The 21,588-nt window shown below is 40.0% G+C and overlaps 1 long non-coding RNA gene and 1 pseudogene across 1 annotated transcript; both read left to right on the top strand.

Moving 5' to 3' along the window:
- Positions 1-9,062: 9,062 nt before the first annotated feature.
- On the top strand, positions 9,063-11,666 carry LOC113293777 (annotated as a pseudogene).
- A 125-nt stretch (positions 11,667-11,791) lies between these two features.
- LOC113293840 lies at positions 11,792-12,720 on the top strand. The gene is made up of 3 exons (XR_003332605.1): positions 11,792-11,909; positions 12,002-12,117; positions 12,210-12,720. It is a non-coding gene; the product is annotated as an uncharacterized LOC113293840 (long non-coding RNA).
- The last annotated feature ends 8,868 nt before the right edge of the window (positions 12,721-21,588 follow it).

The raw sequence follows: 21,588 nt of genomic DNA, 5'->3' as shown, positions 1-21,588 counted from the left end.
TCCTCGCGTCAAATTCTCACCAGAAATCCAAAACGCGACGTCATCAGTCCGGCAACTCTGTTTTCTCTTTGATCCCTTCCCACGGCTTATCCATCCCATTTTAATCGATGAAAACACGCCCAAGGATCATGTTAAACCTTAACAGGCTTAGCCCAACCGATTCACAATGTTTAATCTCTTTAAAACTGGACCAAAATTCACGTCCAAAATCATGCAGACGTATGCATGGCTTTTCCCGTCATTTTCGTTTTTTTTTAATCTTGAAGAAGGGTGTCCCCCTAACCACTGTTAGGTGTCCCTTTAGCAATTGGGGTGGAAACATCCTCTTCTGGGGTGGAAATAACCGAATCTTGGGTGCCCTTAGTAATTTTTCTCGGATGTTTTCAACACTTTTCTCGGGGTTCCTCCGGGGTATTTCTGGGATGTCACTGGTACCTCTGCTACGGAGGTTCAAATGTCACGTTTTGAGCCAATTTCGCCGCAAAAGGTTATTTCTCCAAAAACACATACAAAGAGATAAAATACCAAAATAAATACAAGAATGAGAACTATCAATATATAGAATCGAGACAAATTAGACACAAAAATGTGTCTATCATTAATTCCCTTGAAAGTATATTGGATTTTGTCCACACAGATTGCTAAGTGGAATATTAGGTGTGGTTGTTGTACCCCGCTTTTTCACTTATCACTTCCAACCTCTTCAGTTAATAACATGAACAATTGCTTACATCTATGCCCTGGTGCAAACTGCTCATCACAATTAAAACAAAGCCCCTTCCTCCTTCTATCTTGAATCTGCTCATAGGTCAACTTCTTGATGGGGGTAATATGGTTTTGTGGTGGTGTTTTTAGGTTGAGATGGTGGTTTATTGAAGGGTTTTTTTGTAGTTATGGATGGGTTATTTCTTGAAGTAGAAGGGAAGTAGGTGGTGGTGGGTTGGGGTTTGAAGGTAGCCTTATTTCTTTTTTGTCGCCCTTCCAAGAAGAGTTCCTGTAATTTGGCTAAATGAAATGCTTCTGGTAGAGTGTTAGGTTTGAACATGGGGATGGTATTTTTTATTTCTTCCTTCAATCCACTCAAAAAACTAAGAACAAAGTAAGCTTTTGTGAGATGTGGGTTCTTGCTAAGCATGATAGCCTTTAATGCTTCAAAATTTTCAAAATATTCTTCTACTGAAGCTAACTGAATTAGTTTATTGAATATTCCTACATAGTTATCGTTAGCTAGATCTTCAAAACGAGTACAGATAGCTAAAGAGAAATGGGACCAAGAGATGTAATCTTTACCTAACCGATAGTCCCAAAACCAAGAATCTGTTTTACCCTCTAGATAAAGAGAAGCAGTATCAACCTTCTCGGACTCATCTATGTCCTTTATTGCAAAGAACCTTTCACACTTTCTGATCCATCCTCTTGGGTTGTCTCCGTCAAACCTTGGAAAATCCATCTTTGAGGGTCTATGAGAATCATTGTTATACTGTATTATGTGACGTTTGTGTGACTCACCATCATGTGATTCTCGCTCCTGTGCATCAGACTCCATCTCTCTCTCCTAATCCTTGTCCTTGTTCAATAATTGTAGAAGCGCGGATTGTATGATGGTGTTTTGTTGTGAGATATCTTTAATACTTCTCATCAGCTCCTCTGTCCTCTTAATGGATGTTGTACGTTCTTCAGCTTCCTTGGAAGAAATAAGTGAAAGTGACGAGACTTCCTCTGCTATTTTAGTGAATAAAGCCTTCATTTCTTTTGAGTGATTATCAAAACTCTTCTCAACATTTCGAAAATTGGGTCATGTCATGGTGGATCAAACCATCTCTGGTACCAATTTTTATGTTAATAACAACTAGTTAGAACCATAAACGGGACTAGAAGATCAAAGCTGGAACAAACAACAGCCTCTCTTATCTTTTCTTTTCATGAAAAACAGAAGAAGAGTACACAGGTACAATAAATAGTCCTCACTCAAAACACTAGTGGAATCACTCTCACAGATCCAATCCTGACCGTTCACTCAACCCTACTTAAGACATAATAAATTAACTAATTAACTTACTAAACAACTGGCTAAGCATTAACTAAACTGTAACGGTAAACTTTACTAAAGGAGCCCTCCCTTTTTGAACTCATGCCACCCAACGTGATATGACAGTTTCCATAAAATTCTGGGACATATAACGAATGTGCATGCAATGCCGAATTCGACTAACACTGGTCCCACAAAAATATTTTGGTGATCTTGCCTGAATGTTCAAAAGTAAATGGAGTTCAAATAACCTTTTTTTTCAAAGAAAAAGAACTAGAAATTCAGCTTTTGTTAATGGAGATCCATTTTCGTGGCTCCATTCCGCGCTAAGGTGATAATGCTGGTCATTTCAGAACCCAGGAGGCATTTAATATGGTTGTTTTAGAAGTCACGACGCACCTTATGCGGTGGTTCTAGAAACTACGAGAGATCGAATGTAGTTGCTTTATCATTCATCTCAACGGCAACCAGGACAGCAGAGTCTTTGTCCATCTCTAAGAGGATATCGTTCCCTGAAACATAAGTCAGATATGAAAAATTCTTGCTTATTCTTGGTCATTTACTACTCAACATTCCAAAATAAAATTAACATTTTAGATACTCTTTGGAGCTCGAAATTTGGATTGCCACTTTGAGAGATTAAAACTAAAGAATAACACCCGAAAATCGCCTTGTTATTTACCGGCATTATGGCCTTGTTATTTTTATCATCTATGGCCTTGCTTCGGATAGTAACTTATTTAATATATTTACCTTCAAAAATAAAAATCCTCCTTAATGTTGTGGTGCTAAAACTTAAACAATTTCATGGATATTCCTATTGTATATGTTTTCTGTGGTTGGAAGACCTTCATTCGGAACTAATTTTTCTTGTTATCGATAATATACTGAAGTTTTTATCTAATGTGTTAATCATTTTACCTTACTGGTATTTTTGAAGGTGCCACTGAAGCTAATTTGTAATCAATTTAAACTATAATTAACATCGAACTCGAAGTTTTATTTTGCTTGTTGCCGATCTAATGCCGCTGGTAGATTGTTGTTTAAACATGAGAAATCAATTTGGTAATTCTTTCATTTCGTATGGGTAGCACTAATATTCACGGAAAGGTGATCAACATCTTTTGCGTATTTCATAATACAGTTTCCTCTAACATCTCGATTTTATTTTTATTTTTATCATCTGTTGAATATAAAAAATCGGCTAGTCTTCCCATATCCCCACGAATCCATTTTCTTGGTTAGTTCTCGCGACATTTGACTTATTTATAGACGAGCATTCAGGACCGTTACATGTCAAATCAGGTCCCCAAACTGGCATATACCCTTTTGGTGAGTGAAAAATTCTCCGTCCATACAATCTGATATTTAATCATTTTCAAAACACTAATACTCCGTAAAAGAAAAAGTGAACTCAAGTCTCGCTGAATATCATCCTTTTCTGGACAAGAAAGGGATTGCTTCCGATGCATGCATGAATATGATGTTGATTCAAAAAGTGCAAAGTGCGAACTGTCTCGCATACTCTTTATGTCGATTTACAATGCATGAAAATGTAAGTAGTTGGTGGAATGCAAATTCTTACTGTGGTGATTTAATAAATGGGCTCTGTCGAGCCCTTGGGTGTTGATTTTCTGCACCAAGCTTCCAAAAAATCGCAAAATGACTCCGTTATGACCGCGTAATATGGGGTAAACGAGTAAATACAACAACTGAGTAAGGGTAATAACGTAACTCTGAAATTCCATAAATCTGCCGTTCTTTAATTTTCTTCTGATTCACTCTAAGGTGGAGGAGATCAGACGAGTTGGGGAAAACAAAACCCAAACTCTGCAAAAAGTTCGGTCCTTTTCTCAACAATCGTTCTCACCAGTAAGTTTACTTCCTCATTGCTTTAACTTCTCATGTTTCTCTTTACCGAACTATATTACTTATTGAGATTTGGTCTCTTTGGGTGATTTTAGTGATCTTTTTTCTTAATTTTGCTTGATGTTAACATGATAGGGTTTTTTGTTTTTGGTACTCAAGTTTTGTCCAATTTTTGAGTTTGATCTAATATTTGTCCAGCTTAATGTTTGGTACTTGGAAAAGACGTTGACTTCGGTTGACCGTGTTAACTGGTAACACAAACATAAACAAAGAGATTGAAGAGCATGTGTTAATAATGCAGTCTGAATCATTTCAAAGTTTCAAGACAATGAGGTGGTCAGTGCAGAAATTCGGAGATCTCTTTCATTAATTAACCCTGACAGTTAACTAAGACTATCACTCTGCCATCAAATAAGGCAAAATGGTCCTTGATTTTCTTTTCTTTTTTCGTTAAGTGGATTCTCATGTATTTGAGAGGTAAGACAAACGTACCATTATGCTATGGAAAAGGTAGTTCTATTTTAAGGGGTTATGTGGATGCAGACTTTGCAGGTGATGTAGATAAAAGGCGAAGTACGACCGGTTATGTTTATAATATGTGGTCAGCTGCAGTGAGTTGGAACTCAAGGTTACAGAAGTTGGTGACATTGTCTACTACGGATGCGGAGTACGTCGCGGTGACGGAAGCGAGCAAGGAGATGATTTGGTTACAAGGATTATTAGCTGAGTTGGGCAAGGAACAAGGAGATAATGTTCTGTTTAGCGACAGTCAAAGTGCTATATATTTAGCCAAGAATTCAGTATATCATGCTAGGACGAAGCATATAGATATCCGTTATCATTTCATTTGGGATCTCTTAGAAGAAGGAGAGTTGAAGCTCGAGAAGATTCTTGGTTCGAAGAATCCTGCGGATATGTTTACCAAGGGAGTTACATCAGACAAGCTAAAGCTCTGCAAGGCTTTAGTTGGTCTCTCAGAATGAGGATCTGGGAGGGGTTCCGCACTAACAAGGAAGATGTTTTAGCATCGTCAATCCAAAGTTGAAGAATGGAAGACAATCAATAAGTCTTCAAAGTGGGAAAATGTTAGTTATTGAAAACTAATTAATTATTTCCTAAAGTTAGCCGTGGTTATTTAGGGAAGGGGTTTCCTAAACCGGTTAGAATTCTTGGTGGCCAAGTTTGTAACCTATATAAATAGGTAGTTAGGTCTTGTAGAATTTGTACATTGTGTAGAAAACGATTAAGAGATTGGTGAGAGGTTTCTTGTATAGCTTTTAGGGCTAAAGCTAGGGTTTCGTTGTGATAGCATATTGGTGAGGAACAAGAGACAAGGTTATCGTCTCAGGTAATTGTTGCGGTGTAACCAAGAATTTGTTCGGATTCACGCGACGCTGTAATAGTTTTTTCTTCATAGTGGATTTGAGTTGGTACGGCTCAAAGTGGACGTAGACAATATATACAAGTTGTATGTATTGGTCGAACCACTATAAATCTTGTGTCCTGTGAGTTGATTTATCTTTCTCGTATTATTATAGTTACTTGTGCTTGGTTTACTTATTATTCATCATAATATCTCAAGATCCGTTATTCCGCGGTTGTCAGTGATTATTCCCTGAGAAAATCCTGACAGAGTTCTCTTTCTTAAGAACCTTAAGGGATTTGTAGTACCCTATGAAAAACCAGGGATGAACATGAACAATAGCCGACAAGTGAGTCGTACTCGGATCATGTGCCCTGTTTCACAGTTGGTTACAGTGAATTCTTTCTGAGAAGTTTTGGTGTGAAACTGAAAGCGCAATTGAAGGCTCATGTGCAATTGAATTCTTTCAGCTTCAGTCTCTCTCTGAAATAGTTTTGTATTCTGTTAATCCTAAGCAATTATGATGAATAGGTCCAGTGGGTCTCTTTGTGTGATACTTGTTTATGTTTTGTGGTTGAAGTCCCGTGTACGAACCCTTCGATGAGTTTTAGATCAAAGTACAAAAATATACTGAGATGTGAAGAACACAAAATCCAATCCAGTTTCTTTAAATGAACTTTAGTTTACGTGATTAAACGCTTTCAGGAAATGAGTCTTGTTAAAGATTCGAGGCTTCTCTGATTTATCTAACCATCAAGTTAACTCGTAGACCAATTTATACGACATAGATTTCATTCATTCTTTCTGCAGAAGTATGTGTTTGTACCTCACAAGACAAGTTGTACCAAACTCCTTGGCTTAGTTATCTTCTATAATAGTTTACAATGTGCACTTTGTTTTGATCCTAAGATTTTCAGAAAATGACTTGGATCCAATTTTGTTTGCACATTCCTATTTTGAAGAAATCCTCCTAGTATATTCCAAATTCAAGTTCGGTAGTTGCTTCTGTTGTACTTCAGTTCTGTTTACATGGAAAATGTGACATGATTTGCTTCTACTGTTGTACTTATGAAAGTTCGATTTTTACGGTCATGCTGGGAATGACGCAAGCATTGACTACCCAATATAAGAGCTGCCGTCTACTTCTATGCAAGCAATGACTACCCAATTTAATCCTGATTGAGTTCTGGTTTTAGTAGTGATGATCTTCCCTGTGTAGCTATTGAGTTGTCCATTTATCTCTTAGTGAACTAGCTAGAGAGAAACATGGCAAGGTCTCTTTTCTAGGCGTAAAAGGAAAGAGAAGCTAGAAGTCTGAGTCAAAAACTTAGATCTAAAAATAAAATCCAAATGGGCGAGGTAACTATACATGTTTTGTTGCAACTTTCTGCGATTCACGGAGAACTGGATTATGTTGAAAGTATGATCAGTGAAATGAAATTGCTACCATAGGGTCGCAGTCTTTCGCAAGGGCTTGCTAACAGCTTCCAACTAAGCAAGTGGTGTTTTTGGTCTTCCTTCCAATAGATTTAATAAGAGTTCATACTAGTTATAGTTTCAAAACAGATTTTAATATCTTACACAATTGTGAAGTTATCTTGATTCAGTCTGTTCTTAAGTTTGAAGAGTGAGATTGGTGCAGTGGAATCATACAATTTATTTTTAAGAGTGCTATTACAGTGACTTCTTTGCTAGTGAATTTATTGGAGAGTTGGAGTTAGTCTTATTCAACTTTCTTTTGTGTTTTTAGGTTCATTTGAGAGGATATGAAGATGTTTGATCATTAGGAAAAGTTAGCAACAAGGCACACCAACTGACATTTCTTAGAGCAGTCAAATGTGGTTGCAGCTAGAGTCCAACCAGGACATCATTCAGAAGCATTTGAATCGAACTGACGAGTTCTTTGCTGCTCGTCTTGTCATTCAGGTGGCATACTCTAAACTAGTTCCTATCTAGTTGGACCTTTTCAAGGACTGACTCAACTTTTTTAAAATTTGTATCTTTAATATTTTTTTCTGTCAATTTACGCTGTTGTGCGTTTGTTTGCAGGCACAACAACTGAATTTTTCAATGTTTTAATCAGCAGGCAGTGCTAATTGATGGATCTTGTATGCTTCAGGTGATCAAACCACTGATATTGACTGGTACGCGAAGCACAATTTCCTGAGGAATATATTCTGCGGTTGTGGTTTACATGCTGACAGCTGGCCAATAATTAAGTGACGAGGTTCGTAACTGCTTCTTTTTGTAGTGCTCAGTATTTGTTTGCGCTTCGGTTCACATGAAAAAGCTGAATCTGTCTGAATAAGCTAGATTTTTTTCATTTGGTTGACATAAATATGCTTCTCAACCTTAAGATTGTTTACCATCTTAATTACTCAAACCGAAACATGCTGCTGCAGAATGGATCAACTTATGCAACGATATAGTCAATTATGTGTAACACTAGAGATATGAACAGAGTTTCATGTTTCCAGCTAGGCCATGTACAAAATTGTCCCCACAGTCCACTAATGTCAATTCCATCAAACCTACTTTAATCCTACCACTTTGGATGCACTGCCATGAGTCTAGACATTAATATAATGGCTCGTACATGGACTTATAAAAATCTAGATCTAGCCCCCATATAAAATTTATTTTGCAATTCGGGGTCATGAATGAATTTGATTTCTCCTCTCAAAAGTATGTCAGTTTTCATCATTAATTTTGGTTTGCATTTCCAATAGGTTCATGTAATGGGAATGTTTATTAATATGTATGTTCTGTTTTCAGCAGGCAAAGGCAAACAAATAGAACGAGCAACATCTGAATATGTCCCGTTCTTACTCGATCTAGATTCTAGAAACCAGATTGGACGTTCTTCTGGTTTGTACCCATTTTTGTCAAAGTATCCGTCAAGAAAGGCAGCTGATCAAGTCATTGAAGAGCATGTGTTAATAATGCAGTCTGAATCATTTCAAAGTTTCAAGACAATGAGGTGGTCAGTGCTGAAATTCGGAGATCTCTTTCATTAATTAAGCCTGACAGTTAACTAAGACGATCACTCTCCCATCAAATAAGGCAAAATGGTCCTTGATTTTCTTTTCTTTTTTCGTTAATTTCCTCTGTATATCCATTTAGCTTGTAAAATTGTTTAGCTAAATGGAACAGTTTAGCTAAATATTAATTTTCCCAGTCCTGCACGCAGCACAGTTTTTCGTGGACAAAAAAATTGCACTTTTTCGATAAATGCTTGATTCCAAATTCCATAGGATGACAGTGGAACACCTAAGCTTACAGCACCGGGAATTGCCCCCTAAGAGTTCTGTTCTCGGGCAAAAAAAAAAAAGAAAAGACGAAAAATATGGCAGCAACACTGCTGTCAACCTGCTTCAGGCTGGTCTGAAACAGGGCATAGCTAAATTGTTGTCTTGTATTGCGGTATAAAAAGCAATGCTAACTTTGACATATACCGTGTGTGGGACTAAACTCGTAAGTGTCGACTTCAAAGCTCTTTTTCTCTCAAGGTCACAAATTCAAATCCTTACGCTAGCATTTATAAAAACATTTTCTCTTTCGTTTTTATTTCCTTTTAAGTCTGAAAACAAATCAAGCTTCCAGTGTACGCCCTAGTCTGCTGAGCTAACACAAAATCGATTTCACAATGAAGAAAATTGGGTTAATGGATTCTTCTTCTTCTTTAGATTTAGTTCTTTTCCATCCATGGTGAAAATTAGGTTAATGGATTCTTCTTTAGATTCAGTTAGTTCTTTTCCATCCATGAAAAGAGTTGATATAACAGATGATATTTGGTATTCATCTTCCTTCCAATTCAATCTTCAAATTCAGGTGTTTCAAAAGGTAAGTGCTTGTAGTTTGATTCACATATAATAATGGATTTGACAGTGGTGTTGGTTTAACTGCTTCAGTTTGCATATGTATAGGAAATGTGGAATTGTCCTTGCTCAAATGAGAATTTCCCCATCTTTCAAGTTGGGCCATATTTTTTTTTCCCCTTGTTTTCTCTTCATTTGCTATGTTTGGGTTAATCATGTTTCTTTCTGATTCATGGGTTTTGCATATATAAATTCAATGAGGTGGAGGTTTGAGTGGAGTTATTAATGGAAATTGGTTTGCAAAGAGATCAATGCATGCAACTGGTGGTATTCATAGTTTCTTCCTTTATAACAAGAATATAAATGAAAATTTTGTATTTGGGTCTTCTTTTTTCTCTGCCTAAATTTCATCTTCTGCTCATTGGCTCCTTTAGCTTCAACGTATATGTATTAGAGAGACTAAGTACTATGATGTATTGGGAGTAAGAAAGGATTCAAATGCATCCGACATCAAGAAAGCTTACTATGAAAAGTTGAAGGTAATTCAGTGCAGATTTGGGAACTTCTATCACCTGTTCGCCTAGTCTAGGGATGATGTGATCCCTTATCCCTATGGCACAATAAAGGAGAAAAAGCAACTTGATGGTGCCCTGATGCTAAAATTTCCGCTCTACTGCTGATTACTTATTCTTTTCAATAGGAAAAATGCAAGGGCCATGACACCCCGAAAATGGTTAAAGGTAATATTGTTGGGAAAGTGCTGGAGCAAAAAGATGAGATCAATGTCAAAGAGGATCTATGTCGTGATCTTGAGCTGAACCAGGTTACAGATCGAAATGTTGGTGATTTATCTGGTGGCAAGCTGCAGAGGTTTGCTATCGCTCTAAATATTCTATTATCATTTATTTACTAGTTGTTTTCAGGTTGCTGAGACTCCAGAGGAAAGTGCAGAAGAAATTCATTCGTATGCACGATACAAATACCATACAATGAGTAAACCTCAAGGAAATTTTAAGCTTCATGTCATGGAGGGAGAATTCACTGATTCTCAAATTGTTGTTATGCTGGGTGAAAATGGGACAGGGAAGACAACATTTATGATTTATCCGTAGGCTGGTATGCCTTCTAGATCCTTTATTCTATGAGTGCATGACTATTCTTGATTGTGTAGAGACATATCTCTTATGAGTTCAAAATAAGGTGTGGATTTCTTAATCACTGCTACAACTATAAACAGGCTGGTTTATTGAAACCCGACGAGGTGGATAAACAGATGTAGAAATACCTGAATTTAATGTGTCTTACAAACCCCAGGAGATCAGTCTTAAGTCTCTATCTTCTGGTAGAGACTTTCTGCACAAAAGAATCCGTGATGCGTGCATGCATCCTCTGGTTGTGTCAGATGTCATGAAACCACTCCAAATTGAGCAATTAATTGATTAGCAAGTTAATAATCTCTCAGGTGGAGAGCCGCAAAGAGTTGCATTATGTTTTTGCCTGGGAAAGGTCTGTATTCTTATTTATTATCTTAATTTGATCTTCATTTCCAGTTATAATGGTATTCGTGAGTTTGTTTTAGTATGACTGGTTGGTACTGACACAGAAAATTGAATTGATTTTATAATTCGAATAAGAGCGATTCATTACAATTTTACAAATTGTGTTTACGGTTAATGCAGCATGTGGATATATATCTGATAGACGAGCCGTGTGCTTATCTTGATTCAGAGCAGCGTATTGTTGCACCAAAAGTCATTAAGAGGTTTATCCTCCATGCAAAGAAGACTGCTTTTGCCGTTGAGCATGATTTCATAATGGCGACATATCATGCTGATAGGGTGATTGTGTTTGAGGGAAGACCATCTATTGATTCTACTGTCAATGCTCCTCAGTCTTGTTGACAGGGATGAACATTTTCCTATCTGTAAGTTGCAAATCTATCTTGTTAAGTTGCTTTAGATATTTCTAGCTCAAGCTATATGGTTCTATTCTCAATGGTTTGGGATAACAGCACAACACTAGCAAGAGAAACTGACATGTTTTAGACTGAAAAAGAAACAAGAGAAAATGTCAAGCAACCACAGTAATATGCTGAAAGTGTTGGGTACTCCGTAGGCGTTCTTTTGATTCTGCCCACTTCTTTGATCCAAAATTAATGCTTCTTACAAATTACTACATTTTGGTCTTAATAATGTGCAACAATTTCAGGCCGCGGATTAACAAGTTGGAATCCACCAAAGACATGGAGCAAAATGCTGCTGGCATTATCTACGATTTCCTTTCGGTCCCTAAGTTTTAATACTCGTGTTAGCTGTAGGAGTTAGTCAGGAGTGCTGGCATACTCAGATAAATTTGGCAATCTTTGATGCGTCAATCTGGAGTGAAAAATAACATCCAACGCAGCGGCCCTTGCACTATTTCCCTTGCGAGAAAAGAGGGTCCAACACCGAAACCCTAATCAAAAATCTCTCTCTGAAATCATCTTCTTCTATTGTATTGTTGATGGCGACTTCGGTTGTTCTTAGATCAGCTCGATCTGCTCTGAAACCTGCTGATTTAGCTTCCAGATGTGTAGGATTTTATTTACTTCCCCTATTATTTGTTCTACCAATTCTTTTTTTTTTTTCTTTTTTTCTTTTTTTTTGAGGATTTTGACAATATGATTTTATCAACTCTTTCGGTGATGTATGTTTATGGATTTTCTGATTGGATTTTTCTTACATGTAGAAATAATCATGACTATGTTTGATTAAGGGATTTCTGGTAGCCATTGTACTGAAGGCATGAATTTTATTACCTCAACTAAGGCGTACCAGAGGTCAAGTTTCATGTAAGATTAACCTGTCTGTAACAGACTCACAGTTCACTTTGACCCCTCTAGTTTTGACTAATCTCTATGTTTCTGGTCTTAATACTGTGCAGCAATTGGATATTGTGGACGGGGTCCAACCAATATCGTCCCATGGATTAACAAGTTGCATTCCGAAGAAGACGGGATGAGATGGAATCCACGAGAGACAGGGAACAAAGAGCTGCAGGTCCCTTTTTTTCATATGTTACGGGTTAAGTACTGCTCAATGTTTTTTATTTTTGCAATGTGACTGTAGGTGTAAATAATCCACAAATCCAGGTGGGACAATCCGAGGTAATGAAGCATCGACAACAGATAAACCCCGAAGCACCAAATCCCCTTACTTGGCCTCGGCGCGAGAAAAGAGATACCAAAGGAACCCGTGAAGACAATACGTGTAAAGGTCGGAGGTGATTGAAGAGACGGTCATCGAGTACAAGAGCAATAAATGCACTGACGAAGTAGTTGAAGAGATAAGAAGAATCTGCTCAAAGTGAGACTCGGCTAAGTATATCAAGGGTGACATCGGCAGCATTCATTAAGTAGACGACATTGGGCAAAGGAACATCAGGAGAAGGTACTCTAGGCTCGGCCCAGAATCTCGGACCAAACTCTATTCCTAACTCGAGAAGGACATCAAGAAATATGCACCACAACTTACACTGTAACTTGAGTGTATCATCACTTACGGTTATAAATAGAGAGATATGTAGAGAGTTGAGGGGAAAGTAATCAGTGAGGAAAGAGAGAACACCAAGAGCTTAAGAGGGAGACTTGAGAGTTTGTCAGAAGAGACGTCCTTTGTAACCTTGAATCAAGTAATAAGATCATCCCTTTACCCTCGTGGACGTAGGTAATCATACCGAACCACGTATATTTTGTGTTCTCATGCTTCTCTTACTTGCTTACTCATTAGGAGTATGTATGTTTATCTTCGGATGTAGTTGTAGGATTTTCCGCATCTACATTCTGGCGCCGACTAAGGGAACGCGTAACATCTTTTGATACCTTGCATCAAAGCCATTATAGAGAGATTCAAAAGCTCCTAAAAACATCTTTTGATGTTAGTTGATGCTAAGTGAAAGACTCTTATGGTTGAGAAATATGAGGTGATAGATGAGTCTTTAAAAGATTTTTTCTTGTTGTTCTTTCTTTTTCAAGACTCGGTTTTGTTACTTTCATTTTCATCTAACTTTCGTCGAGTTTGTAAAGTTCTGATTTAGAATCACAAAATACCGTCAACAGTCAGAGCTGTTTTGCTCTTGAAAAACAAGATTCTCGTTGCATATTAATAAAAAGGCTTGTGATGTATTTTTTTGAAAACTTTCTCTTTACGTCAAAACCCTTGAAATAAGTTTTGATTAAGAGTTCAGATTTAAGTTTTGATCGGTTGTGTTTTCTTTTTTGACTAAAACAAGTGGTTAGGAAGATTTGAAACTTCCAAAAGAATCATCTTTAATGCTTGGTAGAAGCTAGAAAAAACTTCGTCTCGCTGGTCATGTTACATCATGGGTTACTTCATCATAACAGTAGCAGCGACAAAATTAGCTCGAGATCATCGAGTTAGGGTTTTCCAAAGCTATGTATATAAGGGGTACGATGAGAACTTTGACAATAGTCTCATCTTAACCCTGTCACAAGAGCCCTACAACATCATCACAAACCCAAAAAGAAGAGAAAACTCGTTTGGGCAACTTGCGCTGTTGAGACACCGACAGATCGATTGACGGAGGTCATCACCACAAATCTTAGTCAAGAAAGAAATTTTCCGACTAAACACGGATAATTAATGATTTATGGCATAAAGAATGTTAGGAAAAATGATGATTAATGCATACCAAAAGTACCGAAAGGGACGTAATAAAACAGTATTTCAAAAGATTGTCTTATTTGTCAAAACAACCTTTTTTGCTGAGTTCAGCAAGTGGAAGTAAAAAGGAATCATACTTGGGTGAACGTTTTCCTTTTCTGAAATTCAGAGCTGCTGTACGTCGTCCTTAACTTTTTCAAAAACAGTCCAAAGTGAGGTGTTGTTTATTTTTCTGGCGTAGATAGGGATGGGATAGCCGAAGAATATCAATCATACCTGAGCCGATGGAGAGTACTTCTGGGACGGGCAGGATCCTGAGAAATCGAACTGTAACAGGAACTAGTGCGCAGGAAGGAGTAACAGACTCTCGACAACAGAACGGTCGACAACATCAACAAGAAGAGTCCTGGGCACCAGGTGGAGGTATGGAAACTGTTGATGAGGAATTTGACTTGGGAAAATACGATGTTCTCACCCCGAGAGGACTAACGATCGATGCGAGTCAACTAAGGCGAGGGGAGATGATAGATGGAATGACTGCATCGGGCACTGAGGAAGACGAAGAAGTACGAATGATGCGAGAGGACCGTAGAAGAGCTAGGAAACGTGCGAGAGGCTTAGGTGAGTGCACCTAGAATTGGGTAACACCACTCGAGACATCCCACCAATTGCAACCGCTCCCCCTGTAGCTCCTCCTGTGGCACCACCAGTTCCACCACCCAATATGGTAGGGAACCAAGGCAATGGTCATTACAGTAACGAGAGCACCGACCCGATACTGCTGGCAATTCTGGCCAATCATAGGAGACATGAAGATATGATGAGGGAATTACAGAGAATGAACCTGGCGCTGGAGAACGAAAACTATCAACTTCGGAATCAGAGATATGGGTCAAGAGGGTTATCGAGCCGAGAAGATTCTAGCAGCCACACCCGATTGGGACGAACTCAAACTTCTCCCCTGGACCGAGGACGTGTACCCGACTTTAACCGAACCAGAAACGGATATGGTCCACTCGAGAATTCTTCGACCGATGAAGAAGTGCATACTAGGAGACCCGAGGGGGCGACTGAGGCTAAGCTGAAGCAACTTGAGAAGATGGTTAAGAAATTGGCAAAAAGTGGCGAGGACGATAAGTTGGCAGAGGTGATTAGTGAAGCACAAAAAACTCCCTTTACCAAAGAACTTGAAAGAGCACAGTGTACGCTCCCAACCTTCCCATCCAGGATTGACGACACCGGAGATGCAGGAGAGCACATCAAGATGTATAACATGTCCCTACTACAATGGAAGAACTATGACATAGTTATGTGTAAGTTCTTCCCAGTCAGTTTGGAAGGCGAGGCGAAAAATTGGTTCTATACTTTGCTCGATGAGTCTATTACAAGTTATGGCGTTCTAGTGGAAACATTCCTCGAAACATACATGCATAACAGTATTTCTCGCCCAAGAGTGAACAAACTGTTCACACTAGCACGAAGGTTCAGGGAACCCTTAAGATCTCTAACGGACAGATGGAGGAAGTTGTGCACCGATATCGGGAAAGTACCACTCGACCAACAGATTTTTGGGTTCGAAAATTCTTTAGGATAATCTGACCCTATTGGGATATCAATGTATACTGAGAAGCCGCAGACATTAAGGGAGATGAGGAAGATGCAAGAACATTACATTGCCTTGGAAGAGATACGAGAAGGAGCGCAGGATAGAGGAGTACAAGAAGCCAGTGCGTCGGTGGAATCTGCTCCTCGAGAAGACCCAAAATGATCAGAAAAAGGCTGATGGCACCACAGCCAGGCTCGGGAAAGAAAGAATGGGTCGAGAAGGGAAAGAAACCTCGCCACGAACCAAAGACGTACACGCCCCTGAATGCACCATTGGAAGAAGTATTCAAGGAAGTGGAAAAGCGAAACCACATCAGATACCCAAAGACTAGGGAATCCAGTTTGACGAGACAAGAAACCATGCCGAGTTCTGTCATTACCACCAATACCGAGGTCAGTCAACTAATAACTGTCGAGAGATAAAAGATGTTGTCCAGCATTTGATCCGAGATGGCTACTTACGACATTTTGTCAAGACAACACCGACATTGACCCAGCAGCCCGATGCTCCCGTGCATCAAGTGAGAATCAATCGACGAACTCAGTTCACCTGCAACACCATTTCACACTCGGCGACCCAATGATTCGAATTAGGGGCAGTATCACTTCTAGAATCCACAAGAGAGATCGGATGGGAAAAGAGATTCTTAGTGTAGCTAAAACCTTGCTTATGGAACCCTGGATGATGCAGCCTATCACCTTTTCAGCCAAGGACGTCTCATCGAATGACCAAGCACATGGAGATCCCTTAGTAATTACCCTACTAATCGAGGAGTGGGGGGTGAAAAGGATACCGATGGACAGTGGGAGCTCAGTCGAGGTTCTCTTTTACTACACGTTCAACAGGATGGAGCTATCAGATGATATTTTGATCCCTTCAACATATCGGATCTACGGATTCAACGGTACAATGACTGTGCCAAAGGGGTAGGTCACTCTCAGAGTCTCAGACGGACAGCGATACTTGGACACACTTACCACCGTCTGCATAGTGGATGTCGTATCGCCTTATGAGGCTATCCTTGGCAGGATCGCGGGTATCAAAGGTGTGGCATCGGCAAACCATCAGAAATTAAGGTTCCCATCTTACCGAGGGGTTGTGGAGGTACTAGACGACCCACAGGCTGCAAGGCAGTGCATGCAGCTGGATATTCAACAAAATGAGGAAAGACGGTCTAAACAGCCCGAGAAAAGAACAAAGCCAAAGAGACTAAAGCAGCGGAAGATTTGGAGAAGGTGCTCTCACAGGCCATTGCGACCTACGAGACAGAGAAGCAAGAAATTTTTTAGCAATCAAAGGAAACGACGTCAGTCGAAGAATCAAAGCCCAACTTCTCGGCCTTAGAGACTACCCGAAAAATCAACCTAGGGACCGAGGAGGAACCTAAGGTAGTAAAAATTGGAACCTTACTATCAGACGAACAAACCGAACAACTAATAGATTTGTTAAAAGAACAACTGGATGTGTTCGCCTGTAAAATGCATGACATGGAGGGTATCGATCCGGAAGTATGCTCGCACCACCTAAGGATAGACCCTAAATTCAGGCCGATCCGACAAAAAATGCGTAGAATAGCACCAGAGTTGAAGGAAGCGGTAGAGGCTGAGTTAAAGAAGCTACAAATAACATGGATCATTCGGAAGGCTCAATACCCCCAGCGGATATCTAATATGTTGATAGTCCCTAAAAGAAACGGAGGGGTCAGAATATGCATCGACTTCAGCGACTTGAACAAGGCCTGCCCGAAAGACAGTTTTCCCCTCCCTAGCATCGATCAATTGGTAGAGTCCATAGTCGGGTACAAGGAGATAACACTGATAGATGGATGCTCGGGGTATAATCAAATTCCCTTAGCACCCGAGGATCAAGAACATACGTCTTTCTTCACACCTAGGGGGATATATTGCTACACCAAAATGTCATTCGGATTGAGGAACGCCGAAGCCACTTATCAAAGGTTGGTGCAGGACATGTTTGAAGACAGAATACATGACACCATCGAAGTGTATGTGGACGATATGTTATTCAAAAGCAATGTAGCAGAAAATCATATTGACGATCTTAGGTCCATATTTCAAACCATGAGAAAGTATAAGATGCGAGTGAACCCTGCCAAATGCACCTTTTGGGTTACATCGAGTAAGTTTCTGGGATACATAATCACCGATAAAGGTATAGAGGACGATCCAGAAAAGATTAGGGCTGTGTTGGAGATGTCGTCTCCGGTAACAATCAAAGATGTACAACGGCTGAACGGAAACTTGGCGGCACTAGGGAGATTTATCTCACGATCCTCAGAAAAATGTAAGGATTTCTTTGGGGTGTTAAAGAAAGGAGAAAAATTCAAATGGAGCGAGGAATGTGATGCATTCCAAAATATTAAGCTACATCTCGCAAGCCTACCAGTTTTACAAAGACCCGAGCCCGATGAAGTGCTTACCCTATATCTCGGGGCAACAGGTTATGCCATAAGCGCAGTTTTAGTCAATAATGTGGGGACCGAGGAGAAGTATGTGTACTTCATAAGCAAAACCATGAAACCGACGGAGAGAAATTATACCATAATTGAGCAGCTAATACTAGCCCTGGTATTTGCAACACAAAAACTTCGAACGTACTTCCAGACCCACAGAATTCGAGTGCTTATGAAGTATTCCATTGAATCAGTGCTCGACAATGCAGCAAGGTCAGGACGTATTTATAAATGGAGCACTCAAATCAAGTAGTTCGACATCTTCTATGAGATGAGAACAGCAGTAAAGGCATAGGCAGTGGCCGACTTTCTCGCAAACTTCCCCTTAGACGATGAGGAAGAAGTTGAAGATATCCTGGGCATGGAAGAAGATCGAGAAGACCCCTCCGACCTCCTTGAAACCTGCAGCCCGACACGATGAGAAGTCTTCGTTGATGGGTCGTCCAATATAGATGGGTCAGGCCTAGGGTTAGTCTTCACCACACCAAAGGGGAAGAAGATGGTTCATTTTTTCAGGATGGAGTTTAAGGCAACAAACAATGTCACTGATTCCAAATACGTGATACATGCTTTATGAATGATAGTGGAAATGGGGATCCATGACGTGAGACTAACCAATGACTCCCTGCTAGTCATTAGACAGATCACCGAGCAGTATGCTATACATGATCCAGTGTTACAGAAGTATTGGGAGCTCTCCAAATTCTATATCGTCCAAATACCAAACATTAAATTCCGACATATTTGTAGGAAAGACAACCGACATTCAGATGCACTGGCATATATAGCCTCCATGTTAACAGACTCGAGCATTGAGGGCATCAGAGTCATGCGAATCATGATGACATCCGTCCCAGAGCCAGTAAACGCAAGAGCATATGTAGCGGTAACTACAGCTGATAAATACAAGAGCAGCGATTGGCGTAAACCCATTCACCAACATTTGGAATGGGAGAATTTCCTAAAGGACGACCCGAGATCAACAAAATTAAAAGCAAAGCAGCGGCATACAAACTAAGAGACGGTGTTCTATATAGGAAATCCTACCTAGGACCACTATTGAGGTTCCTAAGCAAAGAAGAAGGACACTCAATCCTAAATGAACTACATTATGGGGCGGCGGGCAATCACAGCTCGGGTCGAAGTCTGGCAGCCCGAGCTAAGACCATGGGATATTTATGGCCATACATGAATGATGACACAAAACACATGGCATTAATCTGCGATGAATGCCAAAAATTTGGAAAAAAGATAACGCACCTGCAATAAAACTGAACTCAATAATCAACTCCTGGCCCTTTGCCAAGTGGGGGATCAATATCGTTGGACCCTTACACGTCGGGTCGGGACAGAGAAAAATTTGATCGTGGCTACTGACTACTTCACCAAATGGGTGGAAGCGGCACCTCTAAGGCACATTCGAGATAAAGACGTCTTTCGCTTCATGTGGGAGCACACTATCTGTCGTTTTGGCGTGCCAGCGGCAATTGTCTCGGATGGACAACAACTCCAAGGAAAGAACATCGACCTGTTGTTTAACACCTATAACATCCGCAAAAGCAAGGCTATGCCTATTTACCCGCAAAGTAATTGGAAAGCCGAGATCACAAATAAAACCATAGCCAATAACCTAAAGAAGAAGTTGGATGGAGAATATGGCGAGTGGTGCGAGGAGCTCTACAATGTTCTATGGGCATATAAGACCACCCGCAGGGACGAAACCGGCTTATCATCCTTCATGCTATAACTTATGGGACCGAAGCTATCTTCCCAACTGAGGCAATGATACCTACTACAAGGACTGAGGCATGGAGAAGGAACATCTCGGCAGACCTCATTTTGGCTAAGCTGGACGATTTGGAAGAAACTAGAGAAATGGCCCTACAAAAAATGGAGAACTACGAAAGGAGGTTACAACGTGAATACGACAAACGGGTTCGACCGAGATAATTTCAACCTGGAAAATTGGTATTGAAGGATCTACCTAGTTACGAACGTGATAAGAAGCGTAGGAAGTTGGCGGCAAGATGGGGCGGACCCTACACTATAGTGGAAAAAGTCGGCGAAGGAGCGTATAAGATATTGAAACCGGATGGAACACCCGAGCCGAGACCGTGGAAAACCCAACATCTGAAGCTATATCACCCATGAGAGGTGTATCAACAGGTATGATATTCTGTCATTTATTTCCTTAAAAATTCACATGGGGTAGGGAATGTGACAATTGCGTCTAATGGTCATTCGTACTAGGGGCGACGACAGTGTGCAAGTGACGAGGTGACTTACACTCGAATGGACATTCGTACTCGGGGCGATGGTGATGAGTACCAAATATTGTATATATTTATCCCTTTTTGTTGGCATTTAACTCATCTTTCGTGCATTAATTCTACTTTTTATCCCATATTCTGTATTTTCATTGTTTTCAAGAATAAATATTTTTCTTACTTAATTTTTCATTTTTAGGTAATAAATAAAGTCTGGATGAATTGCGGAGCGGAATAGAGCAGAAAAGTAGTGAAAAGCCGGGAGGAATTACGCAAGGAAGCCGCAAAGAATGGAGCGCACGTCCAAAAAGCTGGAAATGGGCTCAAGAAGAAGAAAGTTGTTCTTAAAGAAGAAGTGGGCTCAAGGTTTTTCCAAGCCCAAACTCATTTCCCAAACCCATATTCTATACCCAAAAGCCTAAAACCCAAATCCATACCCGCTTGCGTCTTCAGCCGTCAGATCAGTTCTCAGAAGCATCCGACGGTCGCTCCCTTGCTGTGCATCGAAGTTTGATATCTCCGCCTAACACTACAACACCTAACTCCATCTGGCGTCGTTGATTTCGTTGTATTTTTGCATCCAACGGTCGCTCATGATCTGTCTCAATTTCTCCGTTAGATCCGTTTCAGAAGTTATCATCCCACGGTTTTGCTTTGCGATACATCAAACCTTGCTGATCCCGACACACACTATAACACCTAACCCTATATCCCACCAAACCAAACGCACCCTTCCCCTTTCTCCATCGAACCCATCTTCTCCTCCACCCCGTCACAGAGAACCACCATCACCTTCACCACCAACTCCGCCAACTCCACTGCCTCAATCACCACAACGAACACCATCATCACCAAACCAACCCTAAACCTAAAACCATCACTACCATCATCACCCCCTCTTTCTAGCCCCCTATTTGATTGATTTTTCTTCTCACCTTTCTCTGAAACCCTAGAAGAAAAATCAATCGATTAGGCGAGTCTAGAGAAGCAATTGGCGCGTGGGAATGGAGCAGGAAGAGATTACAAGGTATGGGTCGACATCAATTGGAAGAAATTGCATCAATTTAGGTGATGTTCAACAACCCTAATTTTACTGATTTGGGGGATTTGTGATTTATTTGGTTGTAACTATAAAAGGGTGTTAGGGGTTGTAACTGTGGACATCTCGGGGCTAGCCAGTGAACACATGTTTAAGTTTCAATTTTACTTCACATATCAGTTACATATTCAGTGAGTTTGAAAGTGAAATTGTGTACTGTTATAATGTGGAGCATGTTCATATCTGTTAATATCATGATTACAACCATGTCCATGTTCTAATTCATTTGCTAGGGCTTAGAGGAAGCTCTTGATCATATGCTAGGATAGTAAGTGTACATGTATTGTCTTGGAATGATTTAACTGCCTTAGGATTGATGAATTGCCACTTGGGTTATCTCACTTGCGATCAGCTGTGCTGTTAGAAGACAGCTGATGCTAGGAGTGCAGTTAGGTCAGTTTGT

The sequence above is a fragment of the Papaver somniferum genome, chromosome 7, assembly GCF_003573695.1.
Source record: "Papaver somniferum cultivar HN1 chromosome 7, ASM357369v1, whole genome shotgun sequence".
Taxonomy (NCBI): Eukaryota; Viridiplantae; Streptophyta; class Magnoliopsida; order Ranunculales; family Papaveraceae; genus Papaver; species Papaver somniferum.
Note: the sequence above shows the minus strand (reverse complement) of the source record. Positions and strands in the feature narration are given on the sequence as shown.